The 5,000-nt window shown below is 47.8% G+C and overlaps 9 non-coding genes across 9 annotated transcripts in view; 5 read left to right on the top strand and 4 right to left on the bottom strand.

Moving 5' to 3' along the window:
* Positions 1–993: 993 nt before the first annotated feature.
* Positions 994–1,065, top strand: trnap-agg (transfer RNA proline (anticodon AGG)). Its single transcript has one exon. It is a non-coding gene; the product is annotated as a tRNA-Pro (tRNA).
* A 454-nt stretch (positions 1,066–1,519) lies between these two features.
* Positions 1,520–1,590, top strand: trnag-gcc (transfer RNA glycine (anticodon GCC)). The gene has a single exon. It is a non-coding gene; the product is annotated as a tRNA-Gly (tRNA).
* Positions 1,591–1,666: 76 nt separating this feature from the next.
* trnad-guc (transfer RNA aspartic acid (anticodon GUC)) lies at positions 1,667–1,738 on the bottom strand. Its single transcript has one exon. It is a non-coding gene; the product is annotated as a tRNA-Asp (tRNA).
* Positions 1,739–1,868: 130 nt separating this feature from the next.
* trnap-ugg (transfer RNA proline (anticodon UGG)) lies at positions 1,869–1,940 on the bottom strand. Its single transcript has one exon. It is a non-coding gene; the product is annotated as a tRNA-Pro (tRNA).
* A 1,040-nt stretch (positions 1,941–2,980) lies between these two features.
* trnap-agg (transfer RNA proline (anticodon AGG)) lies at positions 2,981–3,052 on the top strand. The gene has a single exon. It is a non-coding gene; the product is annotated as a tRNA-Pro (tRNA).
* A 455-nt stretch (positions 3,053–3,507) lies between these two features.
* Positions 3,508–3,578, top strand: trnag-gcc (transfer RNA glycine (anticodon GCC)). Its single transcript has one exon. It is a non-coding gene; the product is annotated as a tRNA-Gly (tRNA).
* Positions 3,579–3,654: 76 nt separating this feature from the next.
* On the bottom strand, positions 3,655–3,726 carry trnad-guc (transfer RNA aspartic acid (anticodon GUC)). The gene has a single exon. It is a non-coding gene; the product is annotated as a tRNA-Asp (tRNA).
* A 130-nt stretch (positions 3,727–3,856) lies between these two features.
* On the bottom strand, positions 3,857–3,928 carry trnap-ugg (transfer RNA proline (anticodon UGG)). The gene has a single exon. It is a non-coding gene; the product is annotated as a tRNA-Pro (tRNA).
* Positions 3,929–4,968: 1,040 nt separating this feature from the next.
* The window catches only part of trnap-agg (transfer RNA proline (anticodon AGG)), a 72-nt gene continuing 40 nt past the window's right edge, over positions 4,969–5,000 (top strand). The window contains exon 1 of the tRNA in view: positions 4,969–5,000. This exon is cut by the window's right edge and continues 40 nt beyond it. This is a non-coding gene — a tRNA (tRNA-Pro).

Genomic DNA, 5,000 nt, shown 5'->3' with positions numbered 1-5,000 from the left:
TGATTCAGTCTCTGGCAGCAAAATAAGTGCAGCATGACCAGAGTCCCGTTCCGTCTGCCGGTGCGGAATGCTGCTGGCACCTCAGAGGAGGGGGGGCTTAATACTCGCCAACGCAACCTTCTTTATTTTTTGGCATTCTTATAGTGCTGCTTTTTTTTTTTTTTTTTTAAATTCGCAGCACGAAAACTAGGATTCACATGTGTTTCACGTAACACTTTTTCAATTCATTCATCTGGTCACATTGTTTTACCGCTACAGCAGGACCCGGCAATGCTTTTAATGCAATCGGCATTAAAAGCTGCCACGTCAGTGGAGAACTGCACGAGTACTCTCGCTCTCATTTCAGACAAGGGGATTTGAATTGCCTTCTAGCCGCTCTCGCTCACGCCGGGCGCCGTGGCGTGTGTCTGTAATGCCAGCTACAGGGGCAGGTTGAGGCTGGCGGATCGCTTGAGCACGGGAGCTCTGTGCTGCAACTGGCTGTGCCGATCGGGAGTCCGCACTTAGCACGGCATCGACATGGCATTTCTGGGGGAGCTCGTGAATGCCAGGTCGCCTAAGGAGGGGTGAACCGGCCCAGGTCGGGAACGGAGCAGGTCAAAACCCCCGTGTCGCACCAGTAGTGGGACTGCTCCTGTGAGCGGATGTTGCAGTGCATCCTTTGCAAAACAACGAAACCCAGCCTCCTTTTTTTTCTATTTATTTTTTGAAGTACATGCTGACTAACTGATCCATTCCAAACATATCAAAACGAAATCCCACCTAAACTACTTTCCTCATTTATAGCGACCGCTTCTCGATGAACATAGAAATGCTAGCCGCCAGTTAAAGAAGTCAGACGGCCCAAACAGGCAACAGCACACAGCTCGGAGACACGGCAAAATTACAGTGGTCTCGACAGGTACACCCAATAGAAAAACGTCTCCCATCTAACAGAACAGCTAGGTCTGCACTTCTTTGGAAACTCGGGGGACCACAACAGTGGCAGGCGCTGGCTCGTTGGTCTAGGGGTATGATTCTCGCTTAGGGTGCGAGAGGTCCCGGGTTCAAATCCCGGACGAGCCCGTTTTTAATTCTTTTGTATTACACTTTTCCAATTACTATGCATTGCCGATACGCACGCTCAAATTCCATGAACAACAATATCACAGCGACCAAGGGCTGATTGCACAATGGTTAAACGAGGACTGCAGTCTTTGTTGAGTCTGCAAAGCAACTGCTTATGCATTAAACACAATTCTGACGTAACAGACTATAAAACCATTCAGCATCGAGTTTCTGTAGTTTATACAGCACTGTTTATTTTGGTAACGCATGTGCTTGTTTTTTTTTTTTTTTTTTTGGTATGTAGTTTAAAACAACCACAAAACTAGTGTAACAGATGGGCATTTTGCAGGTACAATTGTTTGTGTACATGTACAATCTAGCACTAGAACGGGTTAATTCATCTTTTCACACTGCACTAGATGCTGCCAATACATTACCTACCTCAAGCAAACCTCAAGCAAACGTCAAGCAAGCATTGGTGGTTCAGTGGTAGAATTCTCGCCTGCCACGCGGGAGGCCCGGGTTCGATTCCCGGCCAATGCAACCTTCTTTTTTACTTTATGTATACAATTACAGCCACACGCACCTGCCTTCAATCAGTAAAAAAAAAAAAAAAAATCTCCCCGTCGGGGAATTGAACCCCGGTCTCCCGCGTGACAGGCGGGGATACTGACCACTATACTAACGAGGAAGGCACACGCTCCCTGCCACTATGGCAACGCATTTAGTTGCAAAGCGTCTAAGTCAAAACTGCCTGCTGAGCTTAATGGTTTACGGATCGAAAACAGTATAGTACAAAACAATTAAAAAAAAAAAAAAACGGGCTCGTCCGGGATTTGAACCCGGGACCTCTCGCACCCAAAGCGAGAATCATACCCCTAGACCAACGAGCCAGCTTTCGGTTTTATCCGGCGGCCGACGCATGATTCAGTCTCTGGCAGCAAAATAAGTGCAGCATGACCAGAGTCCCGTTCCGTCTGCCGGTGCGGAATGCTGCTGGCACCTCAGAGGAGGGGGGGCTTAATACTCGCCAACGCAACCTTCTTTATTTTTTGGCATTCTTATAGTGCTGCTTTTTTTTTTTTTTTTTTTTTTTTTTTTTTTTTTTAAATTCGCAGCACGAAAACTAGGATTCACATGTGTTTCACGTAACACTTTTTCAATTCATTCATCTGGTCACAGTGTTTTACCGCTACAGCAGGACCCGGCAATGCTTTTAATGCAATCGGCATTAAAAGCTGCCACGTCAGTGGAGAACTGCACGAGTACTCTCGCTCTCATTTCAGACAAGGGGATTTGAATTGCCTTCTAGCCGCTCTCGCTCACGCCGGGCGCCGTGGCGTGTGTCTGTAATGCCAGCTACAGGGGCAGGTTGAGGCTGGCGGATCGCTTGAGCACGGGAGCTCTGTGCTGCAACTGGCTGTGCCGATCGGGAGTCCGCACTTAGCACGGCATCGACATGGCATTTCTGGGGGAGCTCGTGCATGCCAGGTCGCCTAAGGAGGGGTGAACCGGCCCAGGTCGGGAACGGAGCAGGTCAAAACCCCCGTGTCGCACCAGTAGTGGGACTGCTCCTGTGAGCGGATGTTGCAGTGCATCCTTTGCAAAACAACGAAACCCAGCCTCCTTTTTTTTCTATTTATTTTTTGAAGTACATGCTGACTAACTGATCCATTCCAAACATATCAAAACGAAATCCCACCTAAACTACTTTCCTCATTTATAGCGACCGCTTCTCGATGAACATAGAAATGCTAGCCGCCAGTTAAAGAAGTCAGACGGCCCAAACAGGCAACAGCACACAGCTCGGAGACACGGCAAAATTACAGTGGTCTCGACAGGTACACCCAATAGAAAAACGTCTCCCATCTAACAGAACAGCTAGGTCTGCACTTCTTTGGAAACTCGGGGGACCACAACAGTGGCAGGCGCTGGCTCGTTGGTCTAGGGGTATGATTCTCGCTTAGGGTGCGAGAGGTCCCGGGTTCAAATCCCGGACGAGCCCGTTTTTAGTTCTTTTGTATTACACTTTTCCAATTACTATGCATTGCCGATACGCACGCTCAAATTCCATGAACAACAATATCACAGCGACCAAGGGCTGATTGCACAATGGTTAAACGAGGACTGCAGTCTTTGTTGAGTCTGCAAAGCAACTGCTTATGCATTAAACACAATTCTGACGTAACAGACTATAAAACCATTCAGCATCGAGTTTCTGTAGTTTATACAGCACTGTTTATTTTGGTAACGCATGTGCTTGTTTTTTTTTTTTTTTTTTTTGGTATGTAGTTTAAAACAACCACAAAACTAGTGTAACAGATGGGCATTTTGCAGGTACAATTGTTTGTGTACATGTACAATCTAGCACTAGAACGGGTTAATTCATCTTTTCACACTGCACTAGATGCTGCCAATACATTACCTACCTCAAGCAAACCTCAAGCAAACGTCAAGCAAGCATTGGTGGTTCAGTGGTAGAATTCTCGCCTGCCACGCGGGAGGCCCGGGTTCGATTCCCGGCCAATGCAACCTTCTTTTTTACTTTATGTATACAATTACAGCCACACGCACCTGCCTTCAATCAGTAAAAAAAAAAAAAAAAATCTCCCCGTCGGGGAATTGAACCCCGGTCTCCCGCGTGACAGGCGGGGATACTGACCACTATACTAACGAGGAAGGCACACGCTCCCTGCCACTATGGCAACGCATTTAGTTGCAAAGCGTCTAAGTCAAAACTGCCTGCTGAGCTTAATGGTTTACGGATCGAAAACAGTATAGTACAAAACAATTAAAAAAAAAAAAAAACGGGCTCGTCCGGGATTTGAACCCGGGACCTCTCGCACCCAAAGCGAGAATCATACCCCTAGACCAACGAGCCAGCTTTCGGTTTTATCCGGCGGCCGACGCATGATTCAGTCTCTGGCAGCAAAATAAGTGCAGCATGACCAGAGTCCCGTTCCGTCTGCCGGTGCGGAATGCTGCTGGCACCTCAGAGGAGGGGGGGCTTAATACTCGCCAACGCAACCTTCTTTATTTTTTGGCATTCTTATAGTGCTGCTTTTTTTTTTTTTTTTTTTTTTTTTTTTTTTTTTTAAATTCGCAGCACGAAAACTAGGATTCACATGTGTTTCACGTAACACTTTTTCAATTCATTCATCTGGTCACAGTGTTTTACCGCTACAGCAGGACCCGGCAATGCTTTTAATGCAATCGGCATTAAAAGCTGCCACGTCAGTGGAGAACTGCACGAGTACTCTCGCTCTCATTTCAGACAAGGGGATTTGAATTGCCTTCTAGCCGCTCTCGCTCACGCCGGGCGCCGTGGCGTGTGTCTGTAATGCCAGCTACAGGGGCAGGTTGAGGCTGGCGGATCGCTTGAGCACGGGAGCTCTGTGCTGCAACTGGCTGTGCCGATCGGGAGTCCGCACTTAGCACGGCATCGACATGGCATTTCTGGGGGAGCTCGTGCATGCCAGGTCGCCTAAGGAGGGGTGAACCGGCCCAGGTCGGGAACGGAGCAGGTCAAAACCCCCGTGTCGCACCAGTAGTGGGACTGCTCCTGTGAGCGGATGTTGCAGTGCATCCTTTGCAAAACAACGAAACCCAGCCTCCTTTTTTTTCTATTTATTTTTTGAAGTACATGCTGACTAACTGATCCATTCCAAACATATCAAAACGAAATCCCACCTAAACTACTTTCCTCATTTATAGCGACCGCTTCTCGATGAACATAGAAATGCTAGCCGCCAGTTAAAGAAGTCAGACGGCCCAAACAGGCAACAGCACACAGCTCGGAGACACGGCAAAATTACAGTGGTCTCGACAGGTACACCCAATAGAAAAACGTCTCCCATCTAACAGAACAGCTAGGTCTGCACTTCTTTGGAAACTCGGGGAACCACAACAGTGGCAGGCGCTGGCTCGTTGGTCTAGGGGTATGATTCTCGCTT

The sequence above is a fragment of the Acipenser ruthenus genome, chromosome 55 (genome assembly GCF_902713425.1).
Source record: "Acipenser ruthenus chromosome 55, fAciRut3.2 maternal haplotype, whole genome shotgun sequence".
Classification (NCBI taxonomy): domain Eukaryota; kingdom Metazoa; phylum Chordata; class Actinopteri; order Acipenseriformes; family Acipenseridae; genus Acipenser; species Acipenser ruthenus.
This window is presented reverse-complemented; position numbering and strand designations above follow the sequence as displayed.